The sequence below is a fragment of the Triturus cristatus genome, chromosome 2_2 (assembly GCF_964204655.1).
Source record: "Triturus cristatus chromosome 2_2, aTriCri1.1, whole genome shotgun sequence".
NCBI lineage: Eukaryota > Metazoa > Chordata > Amphibia > Caudata > Salamandridae > Triturus > Triturus cristatus.
Window position 1 is genome coordinate 334818667 of NC_140582.1, and position 16972 is coordinate 334835638.

Below are 16972 nucleotides of genomic sequence, written 5' to 3' on the forward strand. Positions count from 1 at the left end.
AGCAGCTCCAAGACGGCCCTGGGCAAACGCTGTGCTTTAAAAATAATAAAATCAAATCACATGTGGCACAATTAACTTAAAGCATGCACTCCCTGATCACAGCACATTCAGAATCCCTTAGTGGAAAAACATGCCCATTGTCAATGGCGAGATATCTAAAATTTCATATTTATAAATGTAAAAATAATTAGCAATTATTCTGCTGCTGCAGGTAATTAAAGGCAAAAGCTCTTACCAACTCTTCCACTAACGATGGAATTCATCTACTAAACGCAACCTAAAGGGCGCATCAAGATCTACTTTGTATTAGTGACACAGAACAGTCAATATTGCTGTACATTGAACAAAAAAAAATACATGTACATACAGGCCACAGAGGGACCAGTGTGCCGGTCTGCTACCAGTACAAATCCAATGACTAAGGTGAAAGGACCCAAGCTCATCTTTTCAGCTACCGATGCGCACAAGGCAGCACACTAGAGAAGGAAGTCTATGCTGCCACAAGGAAGAAGGTTCCATCAGAACATTGAAAATGGTGCCCATTGCACATGTTCAGTGGCCTGATGTTACTGTGTTTGAGATGGCGTGGAGTCTGCACCTGCAGGCTTATTTATGTACAAGAAGGATAATATACAGAACATGGTGTGCATTTATTGACCGGGAAAACAAACATCAAAAATACAGACCAGCATGAATCTGGACAGACAATCTGATGAGCAAAGGCTTTTTAGGTCTGGCTTGTCAGCTAGACCTATTGTTGTTACCAGTTCTTTAAAATACACAGAGTGGGCTTTGGCTCCACCCAGAGGAGCAATGTTCTTTCACCTCCTGCTACGGGCTGTCGGGTGAGTAACTCCTCGTCCTTTAGATTGCCTGCATTGCAATGATGAGGGAACTATTTTACATCTCAGAAGTACACTGGCCCATCACACATTAAATCATTTAGTCCACAGTTGCTCTGCATACAGAAAGCAATCATCACTTTTTTGTATTCTCAATGCAGCAGGCTTTTAAAAATATTTTGGACAGGACTCAAAATGCAATCTAGACTTCTTGTTTTTGCTTATGCTTGTTTTTTTATGGCAATCCACTTCGCCTACCCATTCACCAGTTCTAATTGTCTAATTTGATAAAGAGCCATGACATCTTATACATGAGTTAGTCATACAAAAGACATTAGCCATTTACAACTAAACGCGTAGGCATCTCTATCCGAAGAGGATTGAGATGGCTCCAGAGAGAAAGAGTTGGAGGCCCGACTGAATCCATTACCCACAAGACGTGGCTTGCTATTTGGGTGCGACATTTTAGGCAAGCAAACAGTGAGGGAACTGCTGAATAAAACAAATACAAAACAAACAGTGTGTAAAGTAGTCAACTAAAAACAAAGGAATAACATGCGTAGTTGGAATAAAGAGTGAAAAAGCATACAAGGCCCCATAGCCTGCCTCCTACAGACAGAACAATAAATAGGTTACCTCACGCACCTACTTTCTTATATGGTTTTTACTTTTGTCCAGCTTAAGTCCGAAGTCCACAACTTTCTCTTAGCCTTAAGTGTTGAACTTAATGGGCAATGCATGTGCAGAGCGTGAACAACAGTGTCACATAATAGCATTTCTCTCAACAGAAACATACTTTCCCACCCAACAATGATGCACTACTACACCACCCATCAACCAGTAACAACCAACTAGGCAACAAGGGTAAATAGTGACGACTCATTCATCATACTTCCCCCCCCCCCCCACTGTGGAAAAAAAAAAACCTATTCAATGGTTAACTTACATATGTATTTTTGATTCCAAAGCACAACAGGTGCAAACATACTGAATGTGGAGGAGGAAGATCTGTAAAAAATTAAGAGAAAAAAAGCTTGGTTACATTAAAAAGGAGAAGGCCATGTTCAGCAAAAATAGAACAGGGGGAGTGCAACAGCAGTGCACTCTTCTCATCAGGAGATCTAACCTAGTCTTCGAGTCAAGTTAACAGAAAACTGATTTTTGGGATCACGTGTGCCATTCAACTTAACTGGTCCTGCCAGGCTTAAGGTTGGCATGCAGCCACCAGGCAATAGTTACAGAATGTGAGGGGTTACAATTCACTTTATGTGGGTGGGATATGGAATTCAAGAATTTGATCTGAACAGGTGAACCATAAGAGGGATGAGGTGGTATGTCCAAAACATAAACAAATGCTGTGCAAGGCAAATAGAAGTGTGCCAGAAATTAACTATGGCCGAGGAGAATCTGAGAGAGGGTAGAATGCAGACATCGGAATAGAGAGTGACTACCATGTAGAGTCACCAAGACACAACATTCTAACCTACACAAAAGCACATACTGAGTGCTTCTGTTGCAGACGGTGAGACTTCCAGTGGTAGACCAAGGGAATAGTTGCACATTGGTACCTGCTTGTCTGACAATCGGCCTGCCTTCCACCTTCCAAGGTGACATCATCATCATAGGAAGGTTGATCTTAGGTAGGCAATTCATCGGAGACACAAGGATTGATCCATAGTGACTCCCTTGAATGATCTCACATCAAAGAAAAAGCCCTAAAAAGTTCAGCAGACAGTTTGAGACATTTGATGACCCCAAGAAGGCCATGTGCAGTGCTCCCGTTCTGCAGAGTCCTGACGACTCTAAAACATTCATTGTCCAAACAGATGCATCTGAGTTGGGGGTAGGGGCAGTGTTGTCACAACCTAATGCAGAGTGCCAGTATCAACCAGTAACTTTAATTAGCAGAAGGTTGACCCCCAGAGAGAAACGTTGGTCAGCTATATAGGGGGAGGCCTTTGCTGTGGTCTGGGTCCTGAAGAAGCTGAGGCCATACTTGTTTGCCAGTCACTCCATTGTTCAGACAGACCATAAGCCCCTCGTATGGCTTAAACAGATGAAGGGTGAAAACCCTAAACTTTTGAGGTGGTCCATTTCCCTACAGGAGATGGACTATACAGTGAAACATAGACCTGGAAGTAACCATGCCAATGCAGAAGTACTTTCCAGATATTTCCACTTGGATATTGAAGCCTCAACTGGGCAAGGTTAGTCTCATCTCCTTACGTTTGGTTGGGGGTGCAGGGGGAGTTGTGTAGGAAAGTAGGATCTGCCTTTATGGTTACCCTCACTTTTTGCCTGGTGCTAAGCTGTTACTGACTAGTCCGACTGGGATCCTGCTGATCAGGAACCAGTCTATCTGCTTTCTCCCTAAATTGTTATGTTCAATACTTCGGTACATCCCAGATTGGATACTGGGGTACCCTTATAAGACCCTAGTATATGGTACTAAGGTACCCAGGGCATAGGTAATCCAGAGGTCTCCCATGGGCTGAAGCATGCATAATGCCACTCTTGAGAGACCATTCAAAATGGAACTGCAGGCCTGCCATTGCAGCCAGTGTATGTTGGTGCTAGCACCACTTACTAAAGATATAGGTTTCCTATATCTAGGGTCACTGCACTTAAAACCTATAAGCCACCCCTATAGCAGGCCTTTGCAATCCTGAAGGTAGGGTGCTTAGTTCTAAGTAAGAGGGAGCACCTGTATGAGCAGAACACCCCTACAGCCTACGGAGTCCTTTCTCCCGGGTTGTCAGTGAAGCAGTCATATACTATATAGAGGGGCTCACTGTGTAATTACACAATGACCATCTCAAAATGGCGTGCAACTAATCTTATGTTTGGTATCAAACATGTTGGGATCATATCCTCACACCGTAGACCTAGTGGGAGGTATGATTCCAAGCCCTGGAAGAGTTCAGTGTTCCCGGTACCAGCCTTCTTGACCCAGACAGCACAAAATGGTTGCGGCCAACCAGAGACACGATTCTAACCTTTTGCTGCTGAGGCAAGCTTGAGCAGAGGAAGGTAGGGTAGTAGGCATCCTGTCACAGGGAGGCGTGGCCACCTCCCAGACAGGATTGTGTGTATTGGGGCAGGGTGGGTACGCTTGCCAGCGCCTCTCAGTATGCATGTGGGGCACATTTGGTGTCCCCACGCATTGTCAAGTTCAAACCAGTCCTTGGAGCCTTTGGCTCCCGCTCTGGGGTGAAACTGGACAATGGACATGGGAGAAACCTCCCCTCTATCCAGCCCCTCCCCTGGGAGGGTCCCTGGAATCTTCACAAGCCTTTCCCCAGGGTACTTAAGGGCTTATCTGGGTGTAGGTCCGTAGAATCATCATGGGATAAGATTCAGATCAGACACCACTTCTACCCTCTGGGCACTCTGGACTTCGCTGGACTTCGTTTGTGCCAGACTTAGTCTTCCTTCCAGTCTGCTACATCGTCTGTGCCTGGTCATCATACAGGAACCTTCCAAGGCCTGTGAAGCATCAAAGACACTTGAAGGAATCTCCCTTGGAGTGAAGGAATAACTCCGCTGCAGTCGCAGGCACCGCAACCAAGTCTACCGGTCTGCTGATCCTGAGCTCCTCCAGACTCCGAACAGCTCTTTACTTTAGACTCATTTGTATGGTGCAACGAATCATCCCCAATGGGATCTCTCGGCGTCTGAGAAGAGAAACCTTATATACAGTGAAATCTTTAGAATAGCCAGGTCTTGAGCATTTTTTTTTAATTTTAGATAGATTGAAGCAGGTACGTATTTGTTCAGGGAGCTTGTTCCAGTGGCTAGGGGCCAAATAAGAAAACACATGGCCACCCATTTTGGTCTTCCTTATTCTCCGCGTACAGAGCAAATTGCGGTAGCTGGATCTCAGTTGTCGTGCGGGTTGATAGCGTTCAATTTTCTTAGTCAGATAGGTAGGGCCAGTCCCCTGGAGAGACTTAAAGACCATACATAGCAGCTTAAAGATAGCTAGTTTCCTAATAGGAAGCCAATGTAATTGGCGCAGGAGAGGTAGGGAGGGGGTTTGCGCTGGTTTGAGGGCAAGGCGGGCTGCCGTATTCTGGACAACCGGCAATCTAGATAACAGGTCTTCCCTTAATCCTACCAGCAAAGAATTGCCATAGTCAAGCCGGCTAACTAAGAGTGTCTGAAAGAGGGCCTTTCTGGCATTAAGCGGGATCCAGGGGAAGATATTTCTAAGCATCTGCAACACAGGTGGTGGTTTTCCACACCTCCTGAGGTCTGCTCTACCGTCTCACCAAGATTGAGGCCAGTTATCCTCGTGGGGGCTGCAATAACTGGACCACTGTGCACCACGTCAACTTGCAGTTGCAAAGGCTTTTTGACGTCTCTCCAAGAAGATCTTCAGGCTCCAAGTAGCCCCAACCTCGAGCATCTCCTGTGACCAGAATCTTCAGCCACACTGCATTGTGTGTGTTGTGGCCTGCATCTTTTGGTGAGCTGCTTGAGGGAGCGGCGAGAGCGTCCTCTTTGCTCGCCGCTCCCTCAACGAATTGGATCTCGGACCTCGCTAGGAGGTTTAAATCAATTTCTTTCCTTTTTTGTCTTCCAGGTTTTCTTTCAGGAGCGTGGTCGAGGAAGAGCGACGGTTGCAATCTGAGGCGGTGAGCAGCTGTGTGGTAGCTCAGCTGTTTTTTTGTCGTTGCAGAGCGGCGTCCCGGTTTATCTCGGCTGGGGCCGTGGGAACGTCTCAGAAGTATTGGCCGCATTTGGAAGCAGATGGAGCACGACCGGGTAGCATGGAATTCCACTGCGCCAGGGAGCTGCCGTCACCTGGAAGCAATTTCCTTCGTGTTGGGGTAAGGGAATGTGGTCGCTGGCGGGCTGCATCCAAGTTAGCAGTTTGATCATAAGGGGAGCCTAGAATGGCTAATGCCCGTGAGGGGAGGGTGTTAACCTAAGGTGAAACTTCACTTGATTTCGAGGAGAATTTAGTATAATGAGTTAGAGAACGAGTGTAGCAGCCTCTCTCGGGCGAGTCAGGCGATCTATTAATTTCATGCTTATCTGGAGTGCACAAATCTCAGCCTGCGAGCGAATGAAGGCAGTAAACTTGTAGAGATGGACAGACCGATGCACGAGTGTCTGCGGAGGAGTAACAGACTCCCCATAGTCCTGGCTTTGGATGAAAGACAGGGAGGGTGCAAGAATTTTGGGAATGCCTGTGTGCACGGAGAAGGGGGGAGGGGACATCTTTTTCCTGTATTAGGGACCAATCACTGCTTGGAGCTCATGGACAAAAGGTCACTCGCTCACCATCCAGCAACCGGAGTTCGGTGCAGTAGATGTTGCAGCCTTGCGAGCCGTGGAACACGGTCTGTGCCTTTTTGGTGTTACAAGGGACATGGTGGTCTCTTTCCACATCACACATCAGTGTGTTAGTATATTTTACCAAAGCACGCTATATAGGGCCACACTCATGATGCACGTTTTTTCATGTTTAACTGGTGCCATCTCTTTCTGACTTGGCAAACCATTGTCTTGTTTAATTATCAGTCTTCCGACAAAGAATGTCTGTTTACTGTATCAGGGGATATCTATATTTCAGGTGCATTATCTGTTGTGTTCCTCAATTTTTCTGCCGTGATGCACATATTTTCTTTCCTTCATCCGTGTGCCAATTCATGTTGAATTGAATTTTCTTACCACAGTGCGTCCCTCTTCCATATTCTGTTGGCAGGTGCTAGGCCAGCAATAAGGTCCAAACAACATTGTTGCCTTTCTCATCGGTACTGCAGTCTTAATAAGGTGCCAATACCCACAGTTCTCTGTTATTGCAATGGGGTTGGTGAGTGAGTAATGCCTTTAGCAGTACTGTTAATGGGTCAGTACCTCGATAGCACCACAGGGTAGTGGGATGTAATGCTCAGAAGTACTAGGAGGCCACACCCTTAAGACATCCCTGTACTAAGGAAGTACAACATACAAAGGCATCTCATTCGGGGTCCATGGTGATCCACACTGAACAACTCTTGATGAACAGCGTAAGCCACTTGCATCAATGAAGGAGTAATTTTACTTTAGTAATGCTATGGCTCCTCCTATGCCCGTGGCCCTCGAGTTATTTGCTCAAGCTCTCATCCATACGCTAGAGGCGGCATCTATAGTCAGCGTAGCTGGTGTTGGGGGATTTCTTGACCCATTCTTTCAGAGGTTTGCTGGAATCATCTTCTTGGATAATTGTACAGAATACTCACATCAGGGAATGAGACCCCTAAACACCGATCGGAATGTGGGGGGGTGCATATCGCAGAGCTTCATTTCGGAGCAGTATTTGCATGGGATCTAATCAATATCTAATGCTAGAAACCTGAGATGGGACTAAGGAACATGCGCACAAACTAAAGACGTGACTGCATCTTTGGGGGTTTGGCAGAAACGCAGCCAGTGTTTTTATGAAATGACCAGTGTTTTATTAAATGATTGACGCACAAACAAGAAATAACTAACTGTATCTGAGAAAAATGCATTTAGGTAGAGAGCGCTAACAGGAAAGGGCACGATGGAACATATATATAGCCAGGCGCACGAAGGTGTCACTTCGCGATGTATAATACACAAATTGGCTGGGCTATTGTCTGTTTGCCATAGCGATGTATGCCATACCAATTGCGCATGCCATCCATATGTCTGGTACTAGGTACAGGTTACCATAGAAGTTCATATGGAAACAGTTTGCTACTTTCATCGATAATGTGCATAGAATATTGCCTCTAGTGCAAGCACATAAATTGGGGCCTTTGCACAGGGATAGATCTCATGAGCAGACCTGGTTCGTCACGGCTGCGCCAGTGTGTCGTATTCCAGATACTCCTACAGAAAATGGGGTGATGGGTCTCAGTTACATAGATAGGGACCGCTACCGGGATCAGCGCATGTGTTTAGTAATCCCACTCACCCAATGACATTTCATCATCTGACCCTCCCGCCAAATGCTGGGTAGATTTTGGGGGCCAGCTGGATTACCAGCACACAAGGAATATCCTTGTGCAGCAGGAGCAGGCGTTTTTGTATGGGCCAGGGTCGCAAGCTGGGGTGAACATCCTGAACATGCGTAGTTAAGGCGATGGTGCCCAAGCATAGATCTCAGAATAATATGTTGTGAGGGCTTCGCCTGTATCTCGTGTACTGACTACCTTTGCAGGGTAACTATTCGTAGGTGGCATACAAAATTCTGTGCCCACTGGCAGCTGGGGGCGGAGCCAGGGAATTAGGTCTGGAGACACACAGGCAATAAGGATAAGGTACGCGGCCAGCAGGGGCTCGGCGGGGGTATGGGTGCCTCAGCAGTTCGTGCCTTAAACGGACGAATAGCCCGATGGGCTCCTAAACTGTGAAACATGGCTGACTCATGCTGGGAACAGACTATCATATAACCTCAGGCTCATCATTTCCACAATGACACCTGTGGCACAATGGTTTTCCTAATTTGCAAGCCTCTTAATGATTCCTAGGGAGGCAAGGCTAATCCGGCATCTGCTTAGTCCCAATACTGCAGCCATGGTAAGGCAGTGTTTTGCAATGAGGCCGGGTAGCCATGTAGCACAGGCTCACCGCTGACACCTATAGGATACATTGTTTATCGGCATGTGTGTGGAGTTACTGCGGTCTAATGTTTATAAAGGGAATACAGTCACATGCTGTTAACATTGGGGCTGGTTTGGTGAACTCTATCCTTTTTCCATATGATGGAGCACTGATCAATTGTGTTTTATGTTTAATTTTATGGCATGGATCTACAGCTGTGACACTTGAGAGGGGAACCACGTGACAAAGACGGCAAGTGTGGGAGGCAGTCGGAACGGAAGATCCAGAACAAGTATGGCACACAGAGGCGTTCAAGTGCGGCGGGCAACCAAGGAGAAGCTCCAAAGGGCCAGCAGGCATGGGTCAGATGCTGCAGCACATGCACTGTCATTGGTTGTATATAGATATGGCAACCGAAATTTGTCGTCAGTGAGGTTAATTTAGTGATATGCTGCCATGCAAAGGGACAGGACTGGTCAGTATAACCAAACCCAAGGGTCACGTACAGCTGCAACACCTCAGCGATCCTTGTGTAATGGTATTTGTTTTAAGAAATATCTTTCGGCGCTCGTACGTGCGAGTGCCAGTTTTCAGGGGGTACCTTGATTTTTTCACATTCAGGGTGACATTTATGGGAGCTCTCGGGAAGATCTGGTGGGGCACCTGTCCCTTGTTCCTAGACTCCAAATTTTATTACTCGCCCGTTTACTACGGTATGACAAACACTGTGGGCGTTTTTTTAGTGCAAATGCACTAGCAAGGAACATGTCCCTAGTTCCTATTAAAGGCCATTTAGTTTGGCTCCTAGATAGTCTGGAAGACTAAACCTGCTCGAGCTGCATATTTCCCAAAGCCTCTACGATGGCTGGGAGCCCCTCAATGCTGGTTGGGCATCTAATCAGCTCCCAAGTAGCATGTTAATATCCTGTCCTGGGAGATGGGGGTACAACGGGTACAGAAGTCCCATAGGGCAGCCGATTTCTGCCATGGCCACTAAACAGGCAATATGCCCGTAACTAGTATGGACAGTGGCCTCTCATAAAACTCCAGGGGGAAGTTAGAGCCAGTTGGCTGAAAGGGTGCGGGGGGGGAGTTACGCTTTCCGGTAGGCTGGTTGGCCACCCCACACGTGCACAAGGGCGCAAGTAAGCTGCGCAGGACTGCATGGGCCTCTTATAGAGATAATTTGCTGGGCATAGGGAGTGTTCGGGGGAAAGTACATTCCCGGGGAACCAGGGCGCCCTGCGCATGCATGCTCCCGGACATAGGTGGAGTATGGTTTTCGGCAGGTGGCGTGCATAAGAATATCACCCTTAATGGAGGATACGTCCTGGACAGCAAATGCTAATTAAGCTATATATCAAGCATGGGGTTCCCTTCGGCGCCATCGCCAGGGAACCTTTCATAGCATCTACGGGCCTTGACAGGTGTTGAAGACTGCACACAGCGACCCTGTTTTTTCCCCAGAGGGGCCTGGGTTGCACGTCCTATAAAGCACCTGGGTCAGCGGTTTTGCCTGGTTCCTTCATATGAGTCTTGGGCAAACTTTCCTGTCATTAACAAGAATGCCTATCTCTGCATAAAGGGAGTAGGAACCGACAGGGCATGGTTGGTCTCAGTGGGCCAGGCATCTTTTGCGATAATAAGATCTACTGTTCTATGGTGTATGCTTAGAAATGGGCCAATTGGTGTTTTGTGGAAGGTCTACTGGCATGCAAAAGGAGGCACTGGACATAGCCTGACCTTTCTCGGAGTTGGGGGGAGGCCAGATAGTCGGTCAACTATACTGGCCTGTGGCGGTAAGGTCATGATTGGGGAGCTTAAATTTAAGGTCTTTGGGGGCACCGCCATTTTTTTAATGGGTCGCCCCCAGGGCGGGGGGGGGTGGGGGGGGGGGGAGGAGGGACAAGTTGTCTCATAAAACTACAGGGGCAGTTACAGCCGGTTGGCTGGAAGGGTGCGGGGGGAGGAGAGTTAAGTTTTTCAGTAGGCTGGTTGGCCACCCCGCATGCGCACAAGGGTGCAAGTAAGCTGCGCATGACTGCATGGGCCCCTTATGGAGATTATTTGATGGGTGTAGGCGGTGTTCAGGGGGAAGTACCCTCCCGGGGAACAGGGCCCCCTGCGCATGCACACTCCGGTTATGGAGATAATTTTCTGGGTGTAGGGGGGGTTGGAGTAACCTCTCGGGGAACCGGGCCCCTTGCGCATGCCGGTTGGAGTGCGGGCATAGCTTAATCAAGATTCTGGGGGCCAGTTATGACCTTGCTGTGGGCTCAAACAGGGATACGCAGAAAGATCATGTTAATTGTTGTGAATGTTTAGTTTAAGATAGGAATATCTATGTATTAGAAACCTGTTCAAGTTAGGCAAAAAAACATATGTACCTATCGATGTAACGGTTTGGACTATCTGCGTATTGCGTATATATTCTGTAAATATACTGTATTGTTTGAATATTGTTTTTTTATTTTTTAATAAATACGACCGGGGTTTACGACCCCTATTCCAAAAAATAAATAAATTGTGCTTTAATGGATTGTTTGCCTCGGCGGAAGATGTGAGCACTTTCGGACACCGGGGTTGGACCCCATCTTCACCCAGGAAAGGATACACAGTTAGAGGGGGGACTAGGCCGTAACTGGCCATACAACGGCAGGTTTCCAACACTACTTCACACACATTCACCCGGCTTGCGTGGTGTAGGTAACATGGGTACTAGGGTATCAGCGGGTGGGGGGGCTCTCCAACCTTCAGTCTTCCACGGGGTTTCTTCAGGGTCCACTGGGAAGGGTCCTTAATCTTTAAAAATTCAACCGCGACTTACACGTACACTTGTATGGAGCACACGGTCATGTACTCAAACTGCACACGCTCTACGAGGGGTTCCTAACTACTCACCTTGGGTGGTTCCTTGGGTACCCAGCACTTCTACAGCCTCTCAACATTGTCTTGACTCTAGTCGTCGTTCGTTTACCACTTTTAGTATATGGTTTGGTCCCCCCGGAGGCCCACTGTGTATTTCATTCTATTTACTGTGATTTCTTTCAAAGTATTGTGTGCCTTGTGCATATCTCTGGGTAAAAGATAATTGTATGTGTTAGAAAGTATATAGAATATAAACATTTTTATAAATACCTTGTCTGGTTATTCTTCACTTAATCTATACTATAAGATTGCAGTCTGGCAAAACAAGCTGCTTTACACTCCTTGTGGACTAAGCCTGAAGATCTACTAAGAGTGCCAAAGTGAGTAGTGGGTGTAAGGCCTACAGCCTGATTCACAAAATGAGGGCATGCAGATGTGTATACACACCCTTACTTTCCCTCCTCTGCGCCCCCCCTTTTAGAATAGAGAACTGGAGACAATTCAATCGCATAGCAAAGTGTCTACTGGATTATATCTAAGAAAAGAGGTGCAACGGGGGCAAGTCAGGGGAGGAAGTGTTGCCCATCACATTACAGTGAACACCTGCAAACCTTTGTCTGTGGGTATTCACAAACAATTTCAGATAGATTCCACCCCTGCAAATGCACAAATAATTAATTCTGTCAAAGACAGACAAAATTATGTGGAGGAAATTAAAATAAGTTTTTCTTGCCAATGCATACATCTGCCAAATGTACTGCTGACGGTTATCTACCTAGCAGACACAAGGACGATGCTTGCTTCAGGAGGATTAAGCTAGAAATATAGGATGTGTGTAAATTTCCATGTCCAATCCTGGGGATTTTGTGGATCAGGAAAAGTCAGAGAGCTACACAAAATTGGACTGAAATCTATGATACTTTGATTCTTAAATTATCACTGAGGTGGAGAGGAAGGCCATTGTACAGTTCCTTTTACCATTTTAGCAGGGTGATTGCAGGGAAGTACTGTAAAATGGGATCAGGTGTAGAATGAGTCTGACTGTTTGATAGAATGTTAGGATTGCTTGCAGTGCGATTGCTTGCGGTGTGAGTTTTAGAACGCTCCGGGATTTTTGATCTTCTCGCAGTAGACCATCCTGGCACCTGCAGGCTCCCTTGGTCAAGATAGCCGACATGCGAGGAGCTCCGGCCGGGATCTCCCTGGCTAAGGATTACCTTCCCGGCTCAAATTCCTGGAGTTCTACCCCCTCCTTGAACCTTTGGACTCACCTGAAGTTAAATGGATGGCGGACCTTCAACTCTCCATTTACCACGATTTTGGTTCGTGATCTTCTGATGGACCATGAATTTTGCTGACCTCGGAGCCCGAGAAATCATGGCCACTGCCCGGTGGAGCTGTTTTATCAGCCATAGAGGAGATTAGGCTTTGTTTTACCCCCTCAGCAATCACCTACCCAGCCTGACATTGGACATGGTTTCCCTCGTCTCTCCGCTGGGTCTCGTTTCCTCCCCCGCCCTCCGACGAATCCATCCCCTGAAGTACTTTCCCCCTTGCCAGTCTTCCCGACCCGATCTGCATTCCCTAACCCTTTGTACCTTCACCCTACTATGCCTCTCTGGACATGTGTCTTGGTTATGCTATGCGCTATTAACTCATGCAACACTGTTTTCCCTATGCTATACTTGGCTCCTGTAACTGTTGCAATTTTGTAACTTGTAACTCGCTGATCCTTATGTAAATCGCTCTGATACCTCAGGGTCTAGCCAGAGCTATATAAAACTCTGCAAATAAAATTAGAAAGTTCTGTCTGAGTGCAGGAAGCAAGATGCTGCAAGGCCATGCCTCACCGCCTCTTGCTCCTGGAACCAGCAGCAGGAGTGGAGATGATGTGCGCAGTAGCGGCTGCTATCTGACAGACATAGGGGGTGGGGAGGGAGTCGAGGAGCAGAGTGGGGGAGGGAATTAAAAATAATAAATAAGAACAAGGGAAACAAAACTTACCTGGAAGTTGCGGTCACCGTCGCAGCTGCCACGTCTTTTCCACCAGTAAGCACCCAGCCTCCCTGAATCCCTTGACCAATTACAATGCTGCCTTAAGCAGCATTGTGCTTGGTCTGAGCGCCGTGAATGAACGCGCAGCGGGGACTTGGAGGCTGGGCATGTTCTCCAGGAAGGCTGTATAATACAGCCTGTGGAGAGCATGCACAGTGCGCATGACGGTTTGGCCGGCCGAGACGGCCGGCCAAACCTTCATGCGCACTTTAGGTGCAGCCGCCACTCCCCTACGGCCTCGATGTCAGGGGATGCCGGCCCGCCCTGACCCATCAGTGGGGATGCACTGCAGTGCAACTGCAATAGTAGTACGGACGGCCGTTATTTTATTTTCACTTTTCACAGCTTTAAAGCACTGTATATTACTGACGGGCAGATGGAAGGCATGAAACTGCCAAGGCTCTCATCGATTCTTGGGCCTTTCCTTAAGAATCAGGAAAGGGGCTCCATCACTTCTATTACAGAGCGAGGATGTGCTGCTGATTGTGAAGCCAAAGCAGATAAAAAGTTAATCCTGGATCACTTGTGACTCATGTTCTCTGCTAGGTGTACAGAGGGGAGCTGTCCCGGAGCTTTCAGAACAGGAGGCAAGTTCTATTTCAAGCCCTTGGAGATCTTGCTCAAGCAGGGGATACAGCGAAAACACAGCAAAGTCCTTGTTCTTTCCTTGACAGAATCAGCCCCTGCAGGCCAACCCCAGACAGCAAACAGCAAAAGGCAGTACTCCTCATTATTTTCTCCAGCTCTTCTCCTGGTCAAGGATTCCTCTTGATTCCCAGAAGTGATCTAAAAGTCTGGTGTCTGGGCCCCTCTTTTTATAATACAAAATTGTAGGTGAATTGAGCACCTCAGTGCTACCTGCTCAGATATATACATTTATTTTATTGATAGACTAACCTTTGTGTTTCTTTGGCAAGAATACCAGTTCCTGCACGAGCACCCCTTCATTCTGGTCAGCACGAACACCACTTTTCGGCACTCGCTTGTGTCTTCACACGAGCTCCATTTGCTGTGGTTCCTGCGAGCACTTCCTTCGTAAGCGCATCTCCTCTACGTGCCTTTTCCTGGCGTGCCTACTGCAGGAAGGACTTTGAAGAATGGCTATGAGAGAGGTGGAAAAGTGACAGTTAATTCACACGAGGGTTGTCAGTGTGTAGGGTACAACACATCAATCAAAGTAACAGAACTCAATATGGTTGAAGAAACACACTGGATGTGTACAGTGCTTGCTAAGGGTTGAGTTTTATGTGGAGGCGTAGCTTCAAGGGGATGTTTGGGTGTAACACCCCCCCCCCTCCCAATTAATGAATTCTTGGCTTCAGAGTTGGGTCTTAAGGCCCCAAGTCCGGTCTTCTATGCATTTGTTGGTTTTTCTCATTCTCGTTTCACTAAAAGGTTTTTAAGAACTTACATAGAGGCCAACCAAATGTAAATAAGTACTGAACCTGTTCCTCATGGGTAAAGCGTAACCCATACCTAGGTCATTCATCCACATTTCTGCATACTGTCTTTTTGTTTGGAAATGTGCGATTCATTCCCTTGGAATCTCACTAAGTTATGCGGTTCTACAGTAGGCTTGTTCAGCTCATTGAGTTACCCAGATCCATGGAGAAGTCCTGCCACTTTGTATCCCAGGCAGAGAGGATGCCTACAACCCCTTAGTGAAAAAATGCTTAATTAGGAGGAAAGTCAGTCTGCCCACCTGATAGGTCTCACCAATGTAGATAGAGGGGCATGCAAGAAATGAGGAGTTGGAACACCCATCGTTCCACAAGAGTGGGTTGGAAGACCAAGTGATTATTTCCCTTCCCAACCAGAAGGCTTGGGTTTAGCTGTCTTGCAAGAAGGGTGAACATACAGTTGTGACTATAGAGGAAAAGTATGGGCCTACTCATGTTAATGTCTTTGTTTATGCCATTAAAAGTTTGAGAAAATATTGTCAGGTCTATAAATTGTGTTATGTTTTAGTGGAGTCGTAGTTCGTCACCAAACTGGTACATGGCATCAGCATGTTAAGTCAAAAACTAAACTATAAAAAAAAAAAAAAAAAAAAAAAAAAAAAGTTGCAATCCACCCAAAGCATGCTGATTGAGAACCTACTGGCAAATGTGTCTGGAAAAGGCAAATGCCACTCTTAGGGTAGAGGCTACGTCTAAGCCTAGGCCAAGTCAGTTGGCTAAAACAGCAGATGAGGAGGCACTTAGGGTACATGCTACCCACCCGCACATACTTAAAAGCATCAGGCGACCACCACCTGAGGTAGTAGATCTAAAGTGACATATGCTGCCTGAAAGTTCTTTTCTGTAGTGGGATGTGTGCTTATATAAGGGGAACTCACACAATGGTACCCTGTGAGAATAGAACATTTTGAGTGAGGTCACTAAGTATGGGCTGTGGCAAGTCTCCTCCTTCCCCCAGAGTGTTACCAGGTGTAACAATTGATTTTGGTTATGTGTTTTCTTTTAGAATATTTAACTTGCTTATTGCTGTTCCTCGAAGAAAGAACATTTTTTAACCTTAAGTTACACATTGATTTCCATTCTTTCGCCCTTCCTCAATTTCTATTGTCTACTGATGCATAGATTTGAAGTACATCATTTTTACAGGGCGTCTTAATTTTAGTTACAACCATAAGTGATGCTGATGCGGTGTGGGAGGGGTAGTGTGGGTGCTGCAGCACCCCCAAGACAACCACGCTAGAGTTCAGAATGTGAATGAGCAGTAAAGATGCCTTAAGATTTTGTTTCATCTGGTTACATTTGCTATGCGTTCAGAGACAGAGGTCAAATGTCTGGCTACTCCTTCTGACAAATGGCTGCTTATTCTTTTAATTTATAGATTGGCATTTACTTTTATTTCTCCGACTTCAAAGTAAGAGGATTTTGTAAAGTTAACTATAATCAATCTTGCTGGGCTAAATGTAGGATAGACTGATGGATGTCAGTTTTTTTTTCTAACACACAACATTTAATTACCTATAAATGAACTCTATAAATAATTCAAAATGTATTAGCAATTAGGAAAGCACAAATAAACCCACATTTTTATAGTTCTGAAGTGAGATGGAAACAAAGATTTTATTATGATCAAAACAAATCAGGACACTTTACTTGAATGTTAAATATTTACTGAAACCCAATTTTCACACAAGATCATTTGTGCTCTATATAGCTTTACCGGTACATCTACATGTCAGTGTGAATTTTGTTGCCATTGTAATGGACAACGTGCTGTCTGTAAAGACAGTGCACTTACACACCATGCTTTATTAGAACATTGGAATGTTGAGCGCTCCATTGAAGACAATCGAGTGTCCCAGGCTTTTAATGGCTAGTAGACGCCCGAAGCATCAACATGTTGGTGTTTGTTCACAGCTTTTGCTTCGAACAAAAGCCTCAAGGAGCCAGAGGGGTTTTCAACCCCCCTAGGGCTCAGTGAGGCCTTTGTTTTACGAATTAGAACATTCTGCCCTCTATGGGTGGAATCTTTTAATAGCTTAGAGCTCTCCGCAGCTGACTCTGCCTGCCATTAAAGGCCTGTTCCCTTTAACGCTGGAGTGGGCCATTAATGGTAGGTAGAGCCTGCTAGGTCGGCCTCTAATGATATAGTAATATAGTGACAGTGTGCTCTAAAATGCACCACCGGTT

At 46.3% G+C, this 16972-nt stretch overlaps 1 long non-coding RNA gene across 1 annotated transcript; it reads right to left on the reverse strand.

The window, feature by feature from the left end:
• Positions 1-728: 728 nt before the first annotated feature.
• On the reverse strand, positions 729-14341 carry LOC146862223 (uncharacterized). The gene is made up of 3 exons (XR_014978395.1): positions 14223-14341; positions 1789-1850; positions 729-873 (listed from the first exon to the last, which is right to left on the reverse strand). It is a non-coding gene; the product is annotated as an uncharacterized LOC146862223 (long non-coding RNA).
• Positions 14342-16972: the final 2631 nt, after the last annotated feature.